At 34.9% G+C, this 25,756-nt stretch overlaps 1 long non-coding RNA gene and 1 other non-coding gene across 2 annotated transcripts in view; one reads left to right on the forward strand and one right to left on the reverse strand.

Annotated features, from left to right (window-relative positions):
* Positions 1 to 25,756, forward strand: part of LOC135322248 (uncharacterized) — a 247,762-nt gene that overhangs the window by 69,634 nt on the left and 152,372 nt on the right. The gene's annotated exons all lie outside the window — the stretch shown is intronic.
* TRNAV-CAC (transfer RNA valine (anticodon CAC)) lies at positions 2,332 to 2,403 on the reverse strand. Its single transcript has one exon. It is a non-coding gene; the product is annotated as a tRNA-Val (tRNA).

Genomic DNA, 25,756 nt, shown 5'->3' on the forward strand with positions numbered 1-25,756 from the left:
AAGATGTATCCAAATACATGAGGGACCCCTGTGCATATTTCTGGAGTGTTAGTTACATAGATTTTTTTCCATTACTTTGCTCCTAAAATTCCATCTAGTTTGATCTCTCCAAACTTCAGTATCTATCTCTTCAGTTCAGCAAGGCTGCTGTGTTGTTCTGCTTGGGTGTCTACTGCCTGTGTCATAATCAAACAAGGCAGCTTTTTTTTTGGTGGGGGAGGGTATAGCTCAGTAGTCGAATGGGTGCTTAGCATGCATGAGGTCCTGGGTTCAATCCCCAGTATCTCCATTAAATAAATAAATAAATAAACCTAAATACCTCCCCCCAAAAAACAAAATTGGTTTTAAAATTAAAAAATAAATAAATATATGAAATTTAAAAGGCAGGTCTTACCTTTTTAGGCAGAAAACCAGAGAATTGTAGTCTCATCTTTATTATTTCCTCTCTCTCAAAGATCATAATACTGCCATGCCTGTCGTCAAATATCTGAAAAACAGTTCTTACATATTTTGTCACATTACTAACTGTTTATGTTAGGAGGACAAGTCAGGTGCCTGATACTCTGTCATGTTTGAAGTTTTCTGTAACTGTTAGCGGATAGAGCGACCCCTAATTGGAAAGCCCGCCAAATGTGTGGGCAAGATCCTCTCCTTAAATGTGTGGGTCCTTGCCCCCTAGCTGAGAAAGAATTCTCAGTGGAGGCAGAGAGACAAAGTGAAAAAAGGAGCTGCTTTACTGCTCAGAGAGAGGAAGTTTTAAAAAAAGCAAAAAGAAAACACTCAAGAGGGAAGTGTTCAGCCAGGGAGCAGATCAGGACGGCTCCAGCCCCTGTCAGGCTGGGGTGTCCCTTAATTGGACGCCTCTGCCATCCTTATCTTCATTCCAGTGGTGCCAGTCTTCTGTTACTGGCTCTTTCCTCCCATGAAATTCAGCCCTGAAACAGAAACTTCGGCTGGAGAAAGGGAACAAAGAAAAAGATACTGGGGCGTGTCCGTGGGAATCAGTGCTGCACTTGTGGGACACAAAATGTCTCGTATGGCTGTGTCCTTGGAACCAAGGAGCCAGCTGAGGGATGAGAGAGACAATCTGTTTTTAGCAGCCTGGCATTTCCCTTCCCTCGTTAACCAGCCAGGTTCAGTAAGCCTGCCTCATCACTCCTCTCACAATAAGGGTTTTTTTTTTTTTTCCCCAACGTGAAGACCATTAGCCTCAAGATGCATTTATAAACTTGGATGAAATAATGGGTACATTTAAACTTGCATTTTTCTAGGAAGAAAGTCTGTAGCTTTCATCTTTCTCAGAGATCCCAGCCTGTATGAGTGTGCAGTAGTGGTTTTGCGATCTCTGCCCTATTCTGGGTTGGTGAATATACAAAATGCTAAAAAGGGGGATTAATTGAGTGAAAGTACTGTTGAGTGATAGTGAATAGATGCTCCAGTGGCACTTAGCAGGTGAATTGCAAACCTTTACAGCATAAGCCTATAAGCTAATGGAATGTATTGGTGTGTGTAAGTGGGGTGTATAATAGAATAACTTGTTCATAGTTCTGAAAAGAAAGTAAATGTTCGGTAAGTACAAAACAAACATATATTGAACTTTGTACGGAAGATGCTGGTGGAAGTAGTGGGAACAAACACAAATGTTGAAAATTGGTGGCACTTCCTCTCCAGTGATCACAGACCACATTTGATTGATGTTGTTTGCCCTGTTTTAATTATCTTTGGCTATATGTAGAAATATCAGTATGACATATAATTTGCTCTTCTTTCGTATGTTCTACTTTATGTATATAGCCCACAGATCCTAGAAACATTTACTGTAAATACAATTGTTAGAGTTTTGATGAAAATAATTTTAGTTGAGTCACATTAGGGACACCTCTTTCCTAAGATAAGCTTAAAGATGATGGTAACTTAAGATTTTACCATTTATTTATGTATTTACTGATAAATGAATGGAGAATATGATTAGTATTAGCAAAAAATATTTAAAATCAGATTTTATAGATATTTAGCAATATAAATACTTTTTAAGTCTCAAATTTTAAAGAGTAGCTTTTTTATCTCAGCTTTGTTAGAGATAAATATTTAGAGAATAGAGTTTACGCTTGTATGATTTAAATATTTATTTGTTTGAGGATTGATAAACCTACGGATATTATCTGCTCTTATATTGTGTTGTTTTTTTTTTTCTGATATCACCAATCTTTAAGCCATGTCCATTGGGAATGTAAATTAACAGTATTTTGAAGTCAGTAGGCAAAAATGATAAACATGAGAATTTGGGGGGGGGTGGAGGTGATTAGGTTTCTTCATTAATTTATTTTTTAATGCAGGTACTGGGGATTGAACCCAGGACCTCATGCATGTGAGGCATGCACTTCACCACTGAGCTATACCCTCCCCCTAACAGACAAAAATGAAATCTGACTCTTCAAACTCATCTGTTTAGGATCTAGATTTTTTAATTTATATTTTATAGAAATCGGAGGACAGTTGTTCCTAGTGAATTTAAGGAAATGGCTCCACTTACAGCAAAATTTTGCTGTGTTCAGAATGAAGAAATTTAGGAGAAAGTTTTAACCTCCCAATTTTTAAATATAAAAGGTTATAATTTCAATTTCCAGTGTTCTTAAATAAAATGTTAGTATACTTTAGCTTACACCTACCTCCTCCACCTTATGTTCATTCTACATGTATGAATATGCACCTTCTGGATATTTTAATTGAGTTGCTTATGAGGCATTTGGCTTTGCAGATATGTAGATCAATTACAGCATCTTACTAGCTTTAGGGGGCCTAGCACCATAGAAATCCCATTCATTTAAAGAAATATAACATTAGCAATAAAAGTTATATATGAAGGATATTGAAATCACAAATTTCATAGCTCTCTACAATAAGGGCTGACTCTACTCATTCCCATATCTGTAAGCTCTGCTGAAACAGCAAAACAGCAGGATTTTGGAACTGGCTGTGAAATTAGATTTTTTCCAACATGAGCAATGAGAGCTGTTGTAAGTCTGATCTGTAAAGGAAAAGAAAATCCAAAACTGTGTTATCATGGTATATTTCTATCTCCCCTGAATATTTTCTCTGATCATAATATGCAAACAGTTGTGTACAGACTGAAGTTGAAATTTTGGGAATTTTGAAATTTTATTAAGATTTTAGTTCTAAAATTCCTTTCCTCTGACAACACTTTATGAAATATATGCCTAATAAAAAATGTGTAGATGAGTCTTAGATAAAAACTAAAAACTTCCCCTGTGTTCTCAAAACACTTTACATTTCCCCCAAAGAATTACTATTTTGTTATTGATAGAATGATCTATTATGGAGCTTTCTAGACTGTGCATTTTCTGATTAGCCACAATAATTTAAAAGCATTCTCCTCACTGTGTGTCTTTTGTTGTATCAGTGTTCAATATTAGTACAAGCTCATCACTTACATATGTAAATTAGAGTTGAGCTCCTGACGTTAGACAAAAATTGAGTTCAAAATTTGACTTTGTGTCACATAGTTTGTTACTGGGCAGGTTATATAAAGTCCAAAAGCCACTGCATTTTCTTCTTTAAAACAGAGATAATTATACTTCCTTGCTGTTAGGATTGTTATGAAGATTAAATAAAATGGTTTAGGTGTGCTCGTTAGAAGAGTACTAGGTATGGGCTTTGTAGTTACTCATTGTTTCTGCATTTCTTTTTATCCCTTTTGGTGGACTAAACAGGACCCCTGGGCTCTGGCTGCTCAGAGGATGAGAGCAGATATTCTTAGGCACATCTGGACCTGGTTCACACTAAATAAACAATCCTGGAGCATCTGAAGAGTGACATCAACCTCACAATAGAACTTGTATCTTAGAAATAATCCAAAGAACCAAATGGGTAAGAGCTCCTAGGACAGGTTTTTTAATTATATTTATCTCAAAACAATTGGCATAGACTTTCTCAACTTGTCACTAAAATAATTATAGAGCCATATGTAAGAGTGTGAAATCAGAGAAAAACAGAGGAATGCTAACAGAAATCTCAGAATCTGGATAAAATATTCTCTAGCTATAAAACTGATAGAATGTCTTTACAAAGAGCAACCGTTGTACAGGCATTACCAGAACAGAATGGGACAGTTGACAGAGAAGGACAAGAAAGTCGCTTGGCTCCCACCCCAAAGTCCTCTTTCTTTGTTTCAGAAATGCAGTGAGTAGCAGGTGCTCTTACCATGGGGCTGCTTGATTTGGTGGAGGAGCAAACTGCTGCCCATCACTTCTCATCCTATTATTTCCTTTCCTTCTAGATCTATTCTGTTACTGAGACCACCAGAAATGAACCATGGGAAACCATTTAGTGTGCAGATTTAACATGCAGAATATAGTCAAGGAAAAAAAAATCAGAAGTGATCCACATCTTGTTAGAGTCTAGACTCTAGAGATATATTTTCAAGTTAGAGTATAAGAAAGTTTCCCTGCCACCAGACAGAGAGGGGAAAAGAGAGAGAAGTTGAGTGAGAGGGGTTAACAGTAGGGAGAGAAAAAGAAGGCCTCTCCTAGGCATCCTTGCAATACTAAATACTGGACAAAATAGAGAAAGTTATATTTAGTTTTGAGGATAATAACGATAATTTGGCAATGAGATCAGCTGTCTTACATGTTTGAAAACAATGGAAATATTTTCTACTTTAAATTGGAAAAAATTAACTTTATTATAATAAAGCTTTCAGGGGACTGTATTTTGTGAATTTATGCAAAATATCAAATCACAGTTGCCATATAAATTTGGTTTACTCTCTGTTTTGTCATGTTAATGTATTTCTTACCGATTTTCAGGCGACAGACTCTGTAATATGATTACTTATCCTGATTTTTCAGTGATATTGGCAATATTAACTCCTGATTATAAATCTGAAGAGAGCAAGGGTTCACAGGTCACACAAGTATGAATCCACCTTGAACCACTATGCCTGGGTGTTCATTCCTTGTGCTGACATCTGATACCATTTATTGTCTGTGTGATGGGATTAGTGGTTAGAGGTGTTAGCTCTGAAGTCAGATTACTTGGATTCAGATTCAATATTCATATTCACCAGTTGCAGGGTATCACAAAAGTTGTATATTTTTTCTGAACTTTGCTTCCCTTTTCTGAAAGAGAGAAAAATACTGCTGACATCATTGAAATAATAGAGTAAAGTGCTAGGAATACTGTCCAGAACATAGTGAGGATTCAGTTAACTAGATATTGTATATGTGTTTATAAATGTAGTATCTTTGTATGTAATTAACTATTAATGTAATGGTCAGGAGAGAGTAAATGTTCAGTGAATGATAGTATTTATCATTACTGCCTCCTTTGATACCAAAGAAGGCTATATTTCTTCATATTTTTGTGTGTATATGACAAAGTTGCAGTGACATGATAAAAGACTTGAAAGCAAGGATCTTTTTTTTTTTTTTGTCCTCAGCACTTAAATTGTAGGTAATTATTAAATCATGTGATGTGCTAGATTCATCTTGTGCCATTATCATAGGTGACTGAGCACATCTCTTCTCGTCCTCAGCTTCTTGTTCAGTGACATCATCCTGTTGGCTTGAAATTAGCCATGGCAGGGCTAGTTACATCATAGAAATTGACAGAATCCCACAAATTAGGGTCTCCTCCTATGCCTGAGAGGAGTTTGTGAACCTTTTATTAGCACATCTCTGATTAATATCCATAATGATGTGAAACCAAGGCTCCATACCCATCTTGGTGACTCTTGGCCAAGTTCACGTATGAGGGTAATCTGTATTTTTTTAATCTTATTTTGTTTTGTAGCGAGTACCTCAGCCACTTTTGTATCAGTGTGGAGCCATGGTTGGTACTGACCTAATTCAGAAAAACTCCAACTGATTCCCACAGGAGATGCTGTAATTATGCATTAAACACTATGTTGCATCAATCTAGGGCACTGAGATTAAGCACATCAATAATCCTTTTCACATGGATGTATATATATTTATATTTTAAGACATTTTTTATTGAGTTATAATCATTTTACAATGTATCAAGTTCCAGTGTAGAGCACAATTTTTCAGTTATACATGAACACACATATATTCATTGTCACATTATTTCTCTGTGAGCTACCACAAGATCTTGTATATATTTCCCTGTGCTATACAGTATAATCTTGTTTATATTTATATTTTTTTATCTATCTCCTCACACATAATAAAATGTATGAGGTTATTGATTTCTACTTGCACACTTACGAAACTCCCGCTAATCAATACTGGGTTGAGATCACCGACTCTTACTGTGAGCGTACGAGCATGTTCTTAATCATTTTGGAGCTGAAAACTGAAATACCTACAACAGCATTTCCCCCACTACTTTGTTTACAAAGAGTCATGTAGGATGCCTGTAACAGTTCAGAGTCTGCTTTTATTCTAGATCTGTTGAGTGAGCATCTCTCGAGGGTGAGCTGGGATCTACATTTTCAGTCAAGAGTCTCGATGGTTTTTCTGACCTGGCAATTTTGGGAACCCATAGCTGATAGAGACTAAGTAGGTGGCTTAAGTGGGTGAAGCAGGGTGAGGGAGGCATGTGAGGGTCTGAGAGGATGCCTTGGCTGCAGGGTGTCGTGCCAGCTACCTTCACATTTTCAAGATAAGCTAGAAATATGTAGTTACATAAAATACTCTGATTCTTAAATATTGACAAATTACTCATTGTCTTTGTATTGTTACCATCCAGGCCGACTTAAACCTTTTAACATACTAGTGGTTTAAAAAACATATTTACCATCCCTCAAGATACTGAGAAAAGGTAGCAGTGCCTGAGAAAAGTCAACTGTGGTCCCACCTCCTCTCTGTCTTTTTTCATCTGCCAATCCCCTCCACACTGCTCTCCACTGTTTCCTGTTCATAGTAAAGGAACATTCTGCAGTACCAGTAAAGGACACTTGTATCTTTCTCCTATCCCTGGCACACAGTAGGTGCTCAAGTGATAGTTGCTGAATTCTCCTGAAAGTTTTAAAGAAATATTTAGGCATTCTCTATAGAGAAATGGTTTTCTTATATAGGTTTTTAAATAGTGATTCTACTATTTGGGTATAAAAAGTGACTTGGGTATAAATAGGATCATTTCGTGTAAAAGGGTGGAGTCAATGGGAAGCAGTTAAGACATTGACTTCTTGGTGATAGAAGAAAGAGTCTTAATATCTACCTACCTTTTTATCTATCGCTTCTTCTTTTTTTCCTTACATTCCTCCCCAAAAATGCAGTGTAATAATCAGATGCAGAAATTACCTGTAGTTTATAAGCTCCAAGAGACAGAGAACATGTCAGTCTTTGTTTTCATCGTACCCCTAGTGTCTAACATAGTGCTAAGAATGTAAGATTCCCTCCATAAACACGTGTGAAGTGGGAGAAGGAATAAATAAACCTAGTGGTGAAGCCCTTCTCACACTTGCTCCTGTTAATCAGGCTGTTGTCATATCAGTTTGATTAAGCACATATAGACCGACTTCTCTGATAGGTTCTGCTGTGCTCTATAGAGTTACTGCAGACTGGCCTTATGCTCGAGTTATTACAGACCATGTGCAAATTCATATGATGGTTCTTGGAAAAAACACATGTACACACGTTTACTGAAATGGAACTCATCCTTTGCATCATGGTTAGTGTGGCTTGTCTGACAGTCAGGGAAGCTACTTGGCTCATAGGGAACTACTGCTCTATTGGGAGTTTAAAAAAAAAGTTATCAACTCTTTCTTTGTATAATCCCTGGAAAGAGAGATAGAGTGAGTATTGGGGAATTTAAGGAATATATATTATATGAGGAAAGAGTAGAAAGTGCCCTGTTTAGGTAGGTTCAAGGATGTCTTCTGGGTGCAAACCCCAGTCCTGCTTCTTGGTAAGAGACTGAAGCTGGCATGTTAAAGTGGCCGTATATTTGTATTGCTTTTACTCAGCAATCTGATTTTACTAAAAAACATATCTATTTTTGTATGTAAAATTAAAATATATAATATATTTTTAAAATTTTCTGGTCCAGTTCCCAGATTGAGTCATACATTTTTGTAATAAACTATTATTTTTAAAGTGTAGAGTTGTTTCCATTTTCCCTTTATAGCTGTGTAAACTCACTATTATTAGAGTTTTCTATGGTTCTGAAGTATTTCAAAAGCCATCGTATATGATAAATGACTCATTTCATCCAGCAAGATATGGGATAGAAAATATTAGCCTTGCCATACTGGAGATTAGTTTAATATTTTAGGCTATTTGAACATGATCTCATTTCAGTGATATTATGTATACAAAATTACTTTTCAAGTATTCTGATATTTTCATTGGTTCCTACTGTATCACTATAATAATGACGACACTGTCTAAATCATAGATATTAAATGTCTCGAGAGTGTTTACTCTCAAGAAAGTAACAGAAGGCCATGCGTTTGAACTGCAAAATTGTGGAAAACCATATAAAGTGAATGTATTAGATTTGCTAAGGGAAGCATTAAAAGGCAATGGATATAAATTGAAAAACATGACTATTTCACTCTACTGAAACCAACACATAAATAGATACGTTTTTCAAATAAAACTATAAATGACATTGTAATAGAACTTACAAAGGAGCCCTGAAACATATGCACATATCAAAATGAGCTTAAGCAGCAGCATTTATATGGCAAAGAAAGGGAAGCAGAGGCAAAGGGAACAGTGTTTGTGAAATACAGCTGGTTAAGGACTGCAGCAGAACATTCAGGTTATCAGGCTATCTGGGTTGTCTTTGTCTTTTGCTCCCTCCTTGAATCATTCTTTCATATTCTAAATCCATATGATTCGTAGGAACAATTGAGCCCATTGGGAGTTTCCCTAGCTTAGTAGAATGCTATGTTGGTGCCTCTAAAACTATTGCTTGAATGTCTTATTGTCTTCAACTGAGATTGTAAAAATATCTAAGTTACAACAAATAGTAAAAATAGCAAAACAGCAAAGCTGCTTTTCTTAAAAGTGGAAAATGTGATTTTGCTTTGTTTTTGTAAATGTGTAGTAACTAAAACTTGAAGACATATCCTGATAGATTTCTTCCATCTTTGTTCTTTATGGTTTGGCTTTTCTTCTCACTGTTACTCAGTGTTGCAGCAGTTGACAGTGGGCTTGAGTACTGCCTGGTTTTCAAATCCTGCCACTTACCAGTCGTGTGATTTTGGCTTAGTCACTTAACTTTTTTGAAGCTCTATTTTCTCAGATATTAAAGGAATTTAATAGTATATCCCTAATAGGACTGGTATAAAAAGTAGTTTTTTGAAATGGATCAAATACTTAAATAGTAAAGCTTGAAACCATAGAACTCCTAGAAGATAACATAGGGAAATGTTCCTTAACACTGGTCTTGGCAGTCAGTGTTTGTGGATATGATACCACAAGCACAGGCAATAAAAATAAAAATTAATAAATGTGAGTACAAACTAAAAATCTTCTGTACGGCCAAAGAAGCAATCAACAAAATGAAACAGTAACCTAAGGAGTGGGAGAAAACCCTTGCAAATCAATGTGTGCAGTGAATGTTGATAAAATTTAACACCCATTCATCATAAAAATTCTTACCAAAGTGAGTATAGAGGGAACGCATCAACATAAAGTTATTTATGAAAAACCCACAGCCAACATCACAATCAACAGTGAAAAGCTGACAGCCTGCCTGCTAAAACCTGGAACAGGACAAGGATGCCCACTCTCACTGCTTCTATTCAAGTGGTGGAAGCCCCAGCCACAGCAATCAGGGAAGAAAAAGGAATAAAATGTATCCAAATTGGGAGGAAAGAGGTAAAACCATCACTATCTATAGATGACATGATACTATATATAGAAAACCCTGGAGATTCCACACAAAAACTACTAGAAGTAATAAATGAATACAGAAAGGTAGCAGAATACAAAATTAACCTACAGAGATCTGTTATATGTCCTTACACTGACAATGAGATATCAGAAAAAGAAAGCAAAAAAAAAAAATTTCCTTTAAAAACTCATCAAAAAAAAAAAAATATTTAGGAATAAACCTGACCAAGGCAGTGAAAGACCTATGTGCTGAGAATTGTAAAACACTGATAACGGAAATTAAAGATGATTCAGAGAAATAGATATCTTCTGCTCTTGGAATGAAAGAATTAACATTGCTCAAATGACCATACTGCCCAAGGCAATCTACAGATTTAATGCAATCCCTTTCAAATTACCCAGTACATTTTTCTCAGAACTAAAATAAATAATCCTAAAGTGTATATGGAAGCACAAAAAAAAAAAAAAACCAAAACAGAATTGCCAAAGTAGACCTGAGGAAAAAGAGCAAAACTGGAGGCTTAACCCTGTCTGACTTCATATAATACTACAAAGCTACAATAATCAAAACAGCATGGTACTGGCACAAAAACAGACATGTAGATCAATGGAACAAAAAAGGGAGCCCAGATATTTATTTATTTATTTATTTATTTATTTATTTATTTATTTATTTATTTATTTACACACACACACACACATGTACACACACACACACACACACACACAAATACACATATATTTGCATCACTTTACTGTATACCAGAAACCAGTATAACTTTGTAAATCAACTATACTTCAATAAAAAAAGAAAATGTGGATATTCTAGCTACTGTTACTATGATGAGTGGTAAACTGTCCTTTATCTCTGACTCAGGATTTTTGTGCCATCTGCCAACACCAATAAAATTGTAGCAGGCTATCATAGTATCTTGAAATTGAGGTAAAATCTCAAATATTTACTTAACAACTGTTAGTAAATGTATTTATCCATTATAAGTTATATGTGTTATAGCCCTTTCATATTTTCTGTGTAGGGAACACATTAAGTTCAATTTTATTCAAATTTATAACATTTACTATGTTTGGGGGACTACTGGGCAGGCATCAAAACTCAATGCATTTGTTCAAGGAAAGGGTTAATCATTTAATAACAATGTGACTATAAGTCTGAAAGCAAACTCATTCAGTTCTCAAAGATGTATGGCTATAGGTGCTTTTGGTGACCTATATGGTGGAAAGGAACGTGTTAGTAATAACCTTTAGCTATAAGGAATTCTTTTAGATTAATTAAATAAACATGGACATTTCTTGTCTACATAGTTTGCTCACAGTGCCCCTGGTACTTCAGCTGCCTTCCCTACCTTTACAATTTCCATCCATCTTTCTTGGTCTATCCTCTGTAAATGATTCCCAGATTATTCAATCACATGAAATCTCACATCCCTTTGTTTAAGTTGCTCTTGTCTGTAGCTCAATTACATCACTTACTAACACTGGCCTTGTTTTACATGCTTTTCTTGTCTCAGTAGATTGAGTTCTGGACAATGCAGTTATGTCTGATTGATCTTTGGATCACCCACTGCGCCAGGCACCGTGTGTGTAATTGGAGGTCAATAAATATCAATGTAATTAAATGGAATGAGGCGTTATACTGTACTGCTAACTGATTCTCATTTCTTTTGCCACTTTCTTCCTGATCTCTTCCCCTTTACTTGTTTTCAATTCCATTGGTCCTTAAGTGTGTTAAAGCCAGCAAATTCTTTCCAGAAATTATTTCTTACAGGCATCTAGACATCTGGGGGTGCCACATTTGTTGTATTTGAGAAAAACAAAAAAGGGGAAATACAACTTAGTAGCATTTTAATATCTGTGAGAACAATGACGTCCAACAGCTTTTCAACCAGTTTGAATGTGCACATGGTAAAAAGAGTGAAAGCCAGATCTTCTCACTGCCCACAGATGGAAACACTAGCTGTTGAGAACTGCTGGGAGTTGACAGTTACATCTCTTTAGGAAAGTGGGAAAGAAAAATGAAAATAGAAAACCTTATCAATTGAAATTGCTTCAGATCAGCATTCAGTGTGAAGATTTATTATAAAATGTGATTATTTTAGTGACAAGAATAATTGATTTTTTTTAGTGCCACCAAAGCTATGCCAGAAAAGCCTTTATTAAAAATGAAATATTTTGACGTAGGAATTCCACTTGTGTCCATTTCTGTTCAATACATATGTTGATTAACCTGAACTTGCCTGTTTACTTATAACTGAGAGGCTGAAATTTCAATATTTGGACTGATTAGAATGGCAGCTGTCACATCAAGTGTAATTTTAGATTACAGTTTTAGAAAGCAGTTACTGAAGATTGTTGAGGATAGAGTACACATGATTTATAAATTAGGTTAGTAACCATCATTTCTTTCATTTCTATTTATAGAATCAACCAAACATCCCTAATACAACTTTAAGAAAACTTTGTGCTATTTTGACATCCATTAGATGAGGAAGAGTAGGCAAAAACAAAATCAAACAGCTAGAGATGACTGTTTCCAGGGAAAGAGATGTACCCATACCTAGTCCTCTGGGCCTGCCATCAAGGAAAGCTGCCTTAGTTCACATGCTTAGTAAATCTACTTGTGCTGTAACTGAGCAGCATTTCAGGTAATTCTGTTACATTGTGCACTTTTAGATGTGCTGAGTGCCACTGTCTTATATAAGGAAAGTTGTAGCGGAGAACAGCTTTCTCTAATTTGTGAACTCTCAAATGAGAAGAGGCAACATCAAAGTTTTGGATGATTTTTAATAAAATGCTATGAAATACCTTTTAAAATCTAAGAACAATATAAGCTAATGAAATAGCCATTAGTTGTATAGTGATCATTAATATTAAATGAAATGGATTTATCTCATTTTAGAACATCTTAAAGACACTGATTTCGTGGGTTGTTTGTACAGAAGATACTTTGCATTCTTTTCTAGCATTTAAATTAATGGACTTTCTCTTTTAGAGCAGTTTTAGGTTTACAGAAAAGTAAGTGGAAATAACAGAGACTTCCCATATACCTCCCCAACCCAACCTCAGTCAGTTTCCACTCTTATGACCATCTTGATTCATTTCAGCCTGTTTCATTTCTTACAAGATAGGATGCGCTTTGATTTTTAACTAGTAGAATTTGAGGAGGTCCTAACACTATATCCAGTGGTAGACATGATTGTAAAATACTGCAAATAAGTAGGGTGGTTATTAACATTATGTAGAAAATAATTTCTAGTAACCACATTTTTCTGCTTCTTCCATTTGTTTTGTTTTTAATCATAAAAGAGGATCTTTTACTCCTTTGAATTCCATTTTAATTTCTCTTATATGCTTTAGCTGACATTATGAGCCTCTGTCTCCATTCCCCATGCCCTCATACCTCACTGAGGAAGAACGTTGTTAGCAAAACACAGGGAAAAAAATTAGAAAACAACAATTATGAAAAGATCTAAGGCTAAATACTGACCAAGCCAAACTGTCACGGGCAGTGAGAAGCAGGAAATTTGTATAAAAATAAGGCCTGCTTAGAAATACTACCCACATTTTATGTTATGTATATTTTGAACAAGTGCATATTGAAAAAGAGTTTCTGCAAATTAGTTATAAAAGCCTTCATAGAAGAAACATAGTTCACATCGTACAGATGAGGAAATGAGTGTAAGACAAATCCTAATCTGACCAGATAGGATGCAATTCCTTATTCACTCCTAGCTGGAGGCCGTACTATTACTAGAACAGAAGAACTGGAAGCTTATAAAATAAGCTTTTACCACCTATTATCTGTAGATTTATATGTAAAATTGTGCATGCCGACTATTTAGTAAGCACATATAGCTACTATTCTATCATGTTTATTTGAACTTTCTCAATAAATCGTTTGAATTATCATCATAAATTTCTAAAATAAAGAATTACCATGGGTAGGTATAGTCATAAGTGGATATCGATGCAGGTAGAATCCTGTTGAACCTTGCAGATTTGATTCTGTCTCCCTGGGAGGCACACTATGTTAAATTCTGCTTCAAAATCTTATCCTTATTTGGGTATAATAGAAATTACATGTGTACCACAAGATCACATTTCCCTTCTTTGAATTTTTTAGTCTGATAATTGAAGAGCACTGTAATGTTCTAAACAACAATAATTTCTCAACAAACAGCTAATTCTTATGACTCCCAATATCCTAATGTTGCTGTAAGCTGACGTCTTCGTTTATTTGTAAATGTTACTAATGCCCATTAGAAGTTTTGAATTAAGATTGTCTCAGAGACTGTAATGACTTTTTTTTCATTGAACTCAATTTATATTGGCTTTACCCTTCTAAAAATCCCCTTTCCGAGTTCATACAATACAATTGGTTGCAAATAATGAACTAACGGCATTATTCAGCATGTAAATATGGTTAGTAATTGGATCTTTTTATTGTATTGTGTTCCAAGAATTGCAATTACCCTGTACTCATACAGGATTTTTTGTTCCTTGTTTAATTTCCTAACAATATCTATTAGACCTAAAATTGAATTTAAAATTCCAATTAATTTGGAGACTGGATGGCAGTCATTTTTGATGGCAAAATTTACTTTGTAAGTCTTCCTCGCTCCATTTCCTTTACTTATTCTTATATTGATGTACATATTTAAGAACACATGAATTTCACTTATGCCATTTCCCTCACTCACCTTTATTTGTGCCTATGGTAAACTGCTGGGAAGACCTTTCCCAATTCTGTGCAAGTTCGGATTCCTGAAATACGTTACATAAAGCTATTTTTAAGAAAACTTTTATGAGTATTTTTCAGCAAGCTGTAGACTAACAGTATCAGTGAAGAGGACTCAAGTCTCAGGAAGTCCATGGCTAACTTACTAGCAGTGACTTACTTCTTACACGAAAGAAAAGAACATTGTTAAATCAGATCCCAAGCCAATAAACTAGTTAGTGAACTTTCGACTCTGGTTACTAATAAATGAGTAATATGTTAATTCTAAATGAGACAGGTAGAAACTAGATAACACATTACCATTTGCATTGCAATGCTTGTACTGCTTGTTAAATGTGCGATCATATACCTCTGTCCATTTATGCCCTCATCCATTTTTTATAAAAAGACAGAAAAGAAAACAACAATAACACTGGTGTGTGCCTCCCCTGTGTGAGTTATAGGAAGAAAAATAAGATTCTCTTGAGAAACCTAAAACACTATAGAGCAAAAGATGATCATTGACTTTTCAATCAATTGATCAGATTGCTCGCAAATGAGTGCGATTGACAAAAATGAGGTATCTGTGACGTTAAACTGACTGTCAGATGACTACCTGTTACTCAGGTGTAAGTCATCAGGGCTTATGTTAATCCTTCTACAGACACAAATTTTTCAAAGTTCTAATCACTGACGGAGCCTACTAGAGAACTACTAAGTCTAGCATTCTCGCAGTATGAAAACAGAGAAACCACATTCTTCTTATATGCTGACAGTAATTTCCTTCATGCTCTTCCTGTTCGGCATAGGACATAGTTTACTCTAGGCAACCAGGGTGGACATCTGTGGGTACAGGGAACAATTCCTTTTGCTAATGAGCACTGGTGCCTTCGTGACAAACAGATGATGTCTGCTGATGGTTTGTCCCCTCCAACTGCCTTGGCTGTTCAATTCTCCCAGATTTCTGTACAAATATACTCCATTTTAACACACTTCATCACAAATTTCTCATATTTTCAGAAAAGCCTCACCTAACACTGCTTTTCCCCATTACTTCCAGAAGCCTTTGGCATTTAAATATTTCTTTTGACAGAGGTGTAATTAGGATGGAGGGGGTGTGTGATTGTGTGGTGTTTGCTACATAGACTGATATAGTTAATACATTCAGCCCCACTTTTCCTCTAAGATTACATTAAATATTGCTATCCTTTTGGCTTATTTCGGTGTAAATATAACCAAAAAATGAAAATGACAATCATTTGTACCTTTCACAAGAACCTTCTGGATTCTCAAGAATAGTTCACACATACATGCTGAACAATAATGAATCAGAGGTTATTAAAAAGGGGGAAAACCTTTTTCTGGATTTCAAATGTTTTCTTTGAAACCTGTTATGGAATATCCATCCATTGTATACTGGCAAATGCTAATTTACTGAACTGTCTTAGAAACCAGGCCCTTTCTGCTTCTTTCTTACATTAAAAAAGAGTAAATAATAGCCAGTAAGCTGACATTTTTCATGGTTACTAGAAAACATGACATTCTCCTTTGTTTTAACTTTTAAGTTGCTTCAAAGTACAATATTTGCTTCCTGTCAAGCTGAATATGTCTAATACATTTGCTGTATCACTGCTGCTGATGCACAGTACCTTGAATCTCCCTGAAACAAAAGGTTATGTTGATGTCAATCATTCATTTTTCCTGTCTGACACAAGATAAAATCAGATTTACTAATAACAGATGCACAACTCCTTGGCAAGCTGTCATGGAACCAGAAAAACAAATGAAAGGCAAAAATATGTCAGTGAAATCAAGTGGAGGTTAAATGAGTTGCCCCGTGCAGTGTCTGGTACCCCAATTACTGACGTGAGCCCTATAATGATTCCTGACATTATGAGAGATGTTGCAGTTGGCCAATGTTCTACTGTGGCTGGCTTTGTTGACCAGAAGAATCATTCAGTTTTGAAGTTCTATATACACATTGAAAATTAACCTTAGACATTTTCAGGGAAAAAGCAAGGGGAAAAAACAATATGAGGTCTACATTTTTTTCTTAGAAAATTTTATTTTTTGGTAAAAGATGTTAACTTTTATCTTTGTTAAGCTTCATTATACTTTCAGCATACGGGTTTGCTTATTTTTGGCATAGGCTAGTGCATTCTACTCTTTGTCACTGAATATATAAACTTTCAGTTTCCCCGCCATATTTATTATTGCCTCTAATAGATGGGGTGAATCTAGCCTTCCAAATGTCTGTAGTTTCTGCAGTGCTTCCAACTCATGATGCAGAAGCCTCAGTTCAAAAAGACGGATGGATGGATGGATAGATAGATAGATGACTACACTAGAGTCATCTTCTCTATTTCCATATTTTCCCTATCTTAGCCTTGCTGTTGTATTTTTCTTCACTCATGAAAATTTCTTCAAGAGTTTATTTTCCCTTTCACTTCAGTACAGTAGTCTCATTCTAAAATCTAAATTGAGCTGAAAATTCTGCTGCAGATCTAAGCAAATAATCCTCCTTTCTTTAGTGCATAGAATTTATTGCCAAATCTAAACAACTAAACTTTCCTTCATCTTGAGCTTCTAGCTTATGGTAAACTGTATTCATGTGGTAATAATCAGAAGAACTTACTATATTCCAACTGAAAATTAATTTTAAATAAGAAAAGGGAACAAAAACATTCTGATGGACTCCAGTGGCTGCTCCAAGTTAATCTTATTAGAGTAAAAAATTTAACCCATTTCAATTATGGTAGATAAGCTATCAAAACAATGTGAGATATCTATTTAAAGCTCAGATAAAGTATTATGTGGGTATTTGGATATGCATTTCTGGCATTTAGGGGAGAAAACTGGGCTGAAAATGTAAATTGAGTAGTTCCTATCTTCTGTGAGGTAATTTAAAGACAGGCAATTGGAGGATGTAATGAAAGAGTGAGTATAGACTGAAAGGGTGTCTAAGACATGATCTTCAGAAAGCCTCATGAATCAGCATTTATTATGGCTTTTTCAGTAGATGAGTAATTGGTCAATTGCCTAATCACTTTGTATCAAAAATTAAATACTAAAAGAATATGTTTTAGACTAGCTAATTTACTCAGTAATCTTTTTTTTTTTTTTTTTTTACCAATTGGCAAATGGTTCAGAAGGGACTACAAAGGTGATTACAGGTATGAGAAAAAAACTTGTGGAAGAGATAAATGGACATCGTTCATGTGACTCCTTTTGTCAGGTCCACCAATCATCTTTAACTTTGCATTTACCATTTCATACAACTGATTAGTCCCTCTTCCTCAATGTATTCTCTTTATTTGATGTCCAAGATACCAAAATCTTATGGTTATACTGCTACCAAGCTGGCCCCTTTCCTTTCCTTTTCTTACTCTTCTCTTTTCTCCATTCTCCTAACCTTGTAGAATCCAAAACTCAATCTTTGGATCTCTGCGTATACTCAGTCAACTCCATTGGTCATCTCTGCTAGTCTCTTGACTGTAAATGCCTCAGATAAGCTTAAAAATACAGAAATTATATCTTAAGCCCAGGTTTCTCTTTTAGATAAACAATAGACTTTGATATCTAAATGCTCACTCACATCTTTACTTGAATTCAAATAGATATCTCAAACTTAACATCTAGACCTTCCTCAAACACTTGATCCAAGGGAAAACTTTTCCCTTTCTTAGTTAATGGTAATTTTATTCTTCTGCTTGTTCAAAACAAATATATTTTAATCATGCTTGATGCTTTATTTTTCTCTCATATTCCACATTTTTCTGTAAGAAAATTCCCTGGGTTCTCCCCCGTCTGAATAAAGCCTGACTCATCACCTTCACTGCTACAAGCCTGGTCCAACTGCAAACATTTCCAACATAGTTTTAGAACTGCTTTCCTAACTAGACTCACAGATGACAAACTTCAAACTCTCTCTCCCTTCCCACTCTCTCTAAGAAAACCTTGTGTATCCTCAACCCAGCAGCTAGAGAAATCCTTTCAAAATAAAACTTACTTCTCTACACAAATGTTACTTCTTAAGTGAGAATAAGCATTTATAAGGAAATTCAGAGAATTCCCCCCAACATTTTTTACTATTCTTACCCCAATGTAGTTTTTCTCTAGTGCTTATGTTCTAGTATAATATGTAATATACCTATATGTTGTTAGTACTATTTAGTTGTGTCTCTACTCAATAGAACTTAAGCTCCAGATAGACAGATGTTATAATAATTCATTGTTGTATAATAAATGCATACTTACTCAATCTTTGTTGAATGAATAGATGAATCAATCACTCAGTCCATGTCTTGAAGGATGTGCAGTGTCTTTTTGGGAGCCATTCACCTGCTAACGGTTAGTCTGACATTTTGCCAACTTGATCTGCAACAACCATCTTCATGAAAGCATGGTCTCTATCAATTAGGCAAAAATGTTAGGTGACAACATGAAAGTGATGGTCCAACTAGTTCTCAGGAAATTACAGCAGGGGTTCAGGAAATGCCAACTTTGGTAACAATGGGTTGCAAGGAATGTTGAGAAAAGCCTCTGGTTGAAATTAGACAGATCAATATATAAAGTTTCAAAGTTATTGTCAAGTGAACGTTTCTCCAAATGGCTGAGCGGCTACCTTGAATGAGCTAGGCATTTACAGTAGTTACGCTGCATGCCTCCTGGTAGCGACATAATAGGGCAAACTTCGCAATTCTCTGATGATTCTATGCAATAATATAATCAATCAAAAGTGTTTGTTCCTACATTCCTTGTAATATGTACATAGTTTAGCATTGTTATTCAGTAACTAGGAAAAATGAACTTGTGTAGAAGCATGAATTCATTCAGTTTAAGAAACTTTCAGGGTTTTATACATGCAAAATGGTTATCTAGTGCACTTCACAACAGCATTAAAGTTTTATAAAATATAAATTATTTGAAGTTTTATAATATAGCTTAGAGCTTTATCATTTAAAATTCCAATTAGATATATAATATTTTTTTGTTAATCACAAGGTTTCATTATGAAACAATTCTTTAAAAATGACTAATTAATATTGCTGCTTTGTGTTTATACCATTCTTTTCTGGTAACAGTAAAAGACTATTCCATCAAAGACTGAAAAAATATACATGGATACATTTTTATTTAACTACATTTAGTATGGCAAGTAAAATGAAATTTTATTTCAATACATAAAACTTAGATATTTCTTCTCTGTATAAATTTTGTGAATGTTTTTAGAACCCACCCAGATAATCCAGGATAATCTTCCCATAACAAATTCCTTAAATTAATCACATCTGCAAACTTCCTTTTCCCATACAAGGTAACATTAACAGGCTCCAGGATCTAGCCATCTTTGGGACAAACATCCCAAAAGAAAAACTTGATAACCTCAACAAAACATACTTGTAATTATGTTCTTATTTAAACTTGCCTATAGCAGAGATGATGATTACTTTAATTTGATAGAATATTTTTAATCTTGTGTTATTTGTGAAAATAACTCAACTAAAATTTATAACTTTATTACTGACTTTGCCTCAAATGGAACATAAAACTCTTCAAGATTAATTTAATATATATTTCATTTCAAAAAGTATGATTTATTACGTTGTATAAAATACTCAAAAATAGCTGGGCATATATCAATACACAATGTCTCATACTAATATAAGTTGCTATGAGATTTAATTTGGCCACAATCTCCAGAACTCTCAATAATAAATTTCTTTTTTTTTTTCTGCTTAGTACAAAGTTTGAATATTACGTGCACACATATTTTTAGCCCATATCTTCATCTTTTAGAAAGTCTGGTTTGCTCTGTGAGAAAAAAAAATACCCAATTTTAAAACCATCTGGTATTTTGATTTTTGTTGTAAATTTAAGATTTTAATTCCTTACCTCTGCCTGCAGTTAAACAAATAACAGAAAGCACAGGTTTTCAATTGAGCTTCAGCCTTTGTATTGTTCTTTTCAATCAAAAAAACAAAAGAAAGACAGAAAGAATAAGAAAAGGAAACCATCTGCCTTTGCCAGCTGCTGGGATGCAGAGAAGATAATGGGATTCCTACATATGATATCTTTTTGTTTTTCTGGTTGAAGTTGTGACATTTTCAACTGTTCTCTTCAGGATACATCTGCTTCTCTAAGAGAACTGAAGCCCATAGATGGTAAAAGGGTTGTCAACCTTGTATTAACACACACCTTTGAAAGCCTTCCATGGACATGCATAGCTGTATTTAAAAGTCTTTACACTATTTTATACTTTACATTTTAAATGCTATAGAAAAGAAATAGAAAATTACATAAAAGTGATTCATTTTATTTTAATGTCGCTGCCATAAGCCATGCTCATTTAGTAAGCAAACATTTGTAAATACATTTACAGAACAATTTTCTTCATACCATAATTTTAGGGGGAGGATCTCAGAACCCTCAGAAGTTGTCTCCAAAACATGTTGACGTTTTCTGTATTTTTAAAATTTCTTTTTCATTTTTTATGGATGGAGATAATTGTTATTCTGAAATTGTTCAAAACCATAAAATAAAGTTTTGTTTGAAGGTGTGGCACTCTGATTACATAAATTTGAACCCTGATTGTTAAAATGGTACCACCCATAAATCAAATTTGCATATATTTTTTCATCTTTAGCATAGAAGTTGCCTATTATTTCACAATAGAGTCATGAAAAAAATTACCTTGAGGCAGAACTTCCTTGTTCTTTTAAAGTTGCTTCTGGAGAGTTTTTCTCATTGTTCTGTGTACTGCTAATAGTTTCAAAAGATCTTACTTCCTTTTGGATGGCAACTTTTTGTTACAAGGAAGAAAAGGAAATGGAAGTTCTTGGTCCTGATGGTTCTGGGTCCTTCTAGAGATGGATTACTCTTAGAAGTGTCTTTGAACATGAGAAGTGATGGCTAATTCTGTGGCATCAAGGATATTAGGACATAAAACCCTCTGAACCCAACCAAACACTGAGGGCATCCACTTGAATAATGCTGCTGAATGACTCTCTTCCTCATTCCATAATTGTAATCTGAGTAAGAGACTGGGCCATCACCATTGAGCACTGGAACAAAATTTAGGGAAAAATTTCCTTTGTGTAAGTGACTCCCAGGTTTCCTTCCATTGCAGAAATTAGAATATACAGGAAGAGCACAGCAGTGCTTTGCCCCAGAGTCGTCAGGTATAAGAAATAGAACATCAGCATGGAGGAACTTTCTCTGAAATGAAGAAAGAGTTAAAAATCAGCAAAGCTCTCAAACATTACAGGTAAATAGAAACACCACCACCAAAGAATAAGGGGAAATCATTACCTTTTCAGAAACATATGCATTGTGAAAAAGAAAGAAAGAAAAAAAATTTCTATTTAGAATTACAGATTCATATGTTCAATTTAATCAAGAGTACATTAGACTTACAGAAGTAGAGACATGATGGCAAATATCAAGATAATTTGTATGAAGAGAAAAATACTACTGAACTCAAGATTCTCCTGGAGGCAATAAAAACATTCCAGATACTTAGTGAAGAGGAAGCCTGATTTGGGAACTAGACATAGGAGCAAAAGGATAAAACAATCCCCATCAAAGTGTGCAAAGAGAAAAGATAGACATATATAGTAAGAGGATAAAGATATATGGTCAGAACGTATATAAAGAAAGATTTAATTAACATAATTTTAAAAAAAATAATATTCAGGTCTTCCTGGTAGCTCTTGTTATTTCCTTCAAAAACTACAGAACAATCAAACAAGTAAATTTGAATTAACTCAGTATAACTTAATGTCATATGAGGCTCAAATATAAAAATACTTGAAAGTAAATAAAATAACACCAAATCCTAGCAGTCCAAGCCTCTGTGGTAAGCAGAGGCACACTAAGAAACACTGCAAGGAACAGAGAATTGGAAATCTAGCAATATATTGTAAGATTAGAAGAAAAAATGCACTCCTGTTTGTTTCTCCTTTATTCACACATTCATAATACTTCAGATGCCAAAATGTGTGGGTATTTTCCAAACAGTTTTGTGTAAGACCAGCAAGGTATCCTACTCTCAACTCAATTCTGACAATATCTACCTGGAAATCATGTCAGCTGCTGCAGGTTAAGTGCCCAGTATCACGAGAATGCTCACTTCCCATACACACACACAACTCAGAGGTCAATCATAAATCCTGTTGCTTCCTAAATTGCTGGCTGACCAACTATACATGGGGTTCTCATGACCCCTTCCTTGGTTTCTTATTTGCCAGATAGGCTCCTAGAACTCAGGGAAACACTTAAGTTTACCAGTTTATTATAAAAGGGTATATTTGAAGGAACGAACTGGACACACAGATAGAAGAGGTGCATAGGTGTGAGGATGTCAGGTGTGAAGGAAGGGGTGCAGAGCCTCCGTGCCTTCGCCAGATATAACACCGTTTCAGTACCTCCATGTGTTCAGCAGCCCAGAAGCCTTCTGAAGTCTGCACTTCTGCAATTATATGGAAACATCATCATGTAGGTGTAATTGATCATCAACTCAGTCTTCCGTCTCTCTCCCCTTTCCAGAGGTGGTGGGATGGGTAGAAAGTCCCACACTACTAAGAATGGCTGGTCTTTCTGGTGACCAGCCCCCATCATGAGGCTATATTGGAGTGCTCACCCATATAGAAAGCTCACCTCATTAGATCAGAAGACACACCCAGGAAATCCCAATGGATGTTGAAGCTCTGTGCCAAGAACTGGGGGCACAGACCAATACTTATATCTGTTATTTCACAGAACCTCACTGAAGGGATTGTGGGGGTGGGGAGTGTTAACCTAAGTATCTTTGAAATAAATGAAAACTGTAAATCTAAATAAGCTGTACCAGTGCCCTTTCCTGTACTTTGTAAAGCTTTTTCTCATGAAGGTATGAGCTAAAAATTCTGAAATTATTGTATATGTATAGTGGGATGGAACTATTACAAAAATTGCTCGCAGATGGCAGAAGCCAGGTTTCTCACCATTGGATCAGGAAGTAAGTGGTAAACAAGATGGAAAGCCTAGAATAAACCAAATCACATTGGAAGATGTAGATATAGTATGAACTCATGTTTAGTGTAATACAGTAATTTCATTGTTATAGTAAATTATATAATGTAATTTTATATGGTGAAATTTAAAAATAATATGCAACTTTAAAACCAGAAGATATAATCTCCTACTTCCTATAACTTTTATTCTAGTCAGAGGAGAACACAAGTCATTGGATTAGATTTTTCCTTAAATGAGCCTTCAGATAGATAAGATTATTGTTAAGCTCATGTAACAAATGACACAAAACATACCTTGATATATTCAATGATTTCTCTAGATTCTTACAAGTGTATCTTTTCTCTTCACACAAGAGACTGATTTAAAATAAAGAAATCTTTAGCAGCAATCTAGTTAAACTTACCCAGATGAACAAATGAAAGTCCAAAGGAACTACAGTATGACTTGTCCTTGGATAAACTGATCAGTGTGCTTAGTCATCCAGACTTTATTTCCTCATCTGTAAACTGGGAATAATATTAACCCTTAGCATTTATGGAAGCTGTGAGGATTACTTAGGTGGCATAATTAAAGTGTCAAGAACATTACCTGCTACAAGTTAATGCCAAATAATCTGTTTATTGTCTTTCTTCTTCCATTCCCAAAGCCCTTAATGTAACAGGCTGAAAATAATACTTCTTCAATGACCAATATAGTGTATCTTCACAGAGAGATTACAACCACTGAATCTCCAATGAAAAATTTTAAAAAGAAAATAACAAAAAAGATTGTATTTCATTATCATTGCAATAATGTTTGCAAAAATAATACTATGGTTATATAATACGTGGAATGTAATAATGAACACAATGTCTTTTATCCATGGCAGTAGAGATGGTTATTTTCTTCCTGAATGGGAGCACTAAGTCTGGTTCCTAGACTCGAGCTCACCCATCATGTTTTATCTTAGCAATTGATACTTGGATATTTTTAGACTGTTTTGAAAAGTACTAGAAGACAGTATGCAGTGGAGTCAAGATTAGAAGTTGTCTGTCATTATAAGTAGATGTCAGTTCAGTGGATAAAATGGAACATAGTCCCCTAAACTTGAGAGCAATAATCCAGAATTTTGTGGAGTCTGGAGAGATTTACCCAGACCATTATGCCTTTAAATACTCTAAGAGCAGAAGATTGCCATTTTATTTTTTGAATCTTTCAGTTGTCATGACTTTCTTTGCTGTTAGCTTTTACTGGGTCTTATAAGAGGGTGAGTATTAACTGCTGACTGGGTTGCTGCTTTCTATTGACTGTTTCAATCTGTGACTCTTCCCTGTGTTGAACCAACAAGGAATGCAGCATTACGATTCCATGTTTACCAAAATTGCTTCTCAGCAGTTTAAGACCCTGGTTTGAAAAACTCTGGTAAGAAAACTGACCTTCTTAAGTCTGGCACTGTCCAAAGACTATCACAGGCAGCTCTTTAACAGGGAAGAGGAATAAGACTGATTCTTCTATTAAAGAAAAAGGATCTCTGTTATCTTAAATCCAATATATTGTACATTGATGATATAGCAGATTTCATTTCTACTAATTTTAACTTCATCAAAAAAGAAGAAAGCTAAATTCTTTCCAAAGTAAATGAAACTGAGTCCTCTTTAAAAGTATCATAGAAAAGTTTAGGTTGTTTTAATATAGCACAATGGAACATCAGATTCAGTAGTCCTGCCACAGGGAAAAAGTGTAAAAGAACTACTTATTGAATTAAAATGCTTTTGGTCCATGGCCTCACAGAACTCAGGAATTAGCTTGGACTTGTATGACATTTTATGGTATATAAAAGAATAGTCGGAATATGTACATTTGATTTTCATATTTGCTATCGAGATTTTTTTTTACTTTTATCAAGTTTTAGTTCCTTCATCTGTAAAATTGAGATAGCAACATCTACTTCATCATTTTTACTTAGAGACTGAATGTGACCCTGAATATTTGAGTAAACTAGTTTACAGAAAGCACTAAATATGTATTTGTGGAATCTGAATCTGAAAACAGTGGTGAACTTTTCATGGCTCTTTGTGGATATCTAATATTAAGCAGATTCATAAGTCCATATGCTATGATCCTTTTATTTCATGTTCAGTAAAACTGTTGATTCCTTGCACATTGATAATTGCATGCAGTGAATGTGGTATGTTGA

This window comes from Camelus dromedarius, chromosome 10, assembly GCF_036321535.1.
Source record: "Camelus dromedarius isolate mCamDro1 chromosome 10, mCamDro1.pat, whole genome shotgun sequence".
NCBI classification, from domain to species: Eukaryota; Metazoa; Chordata; class Mammalia; order Artiodactyla; family Camelidae; genus Camelus; species Camelus dromedarius.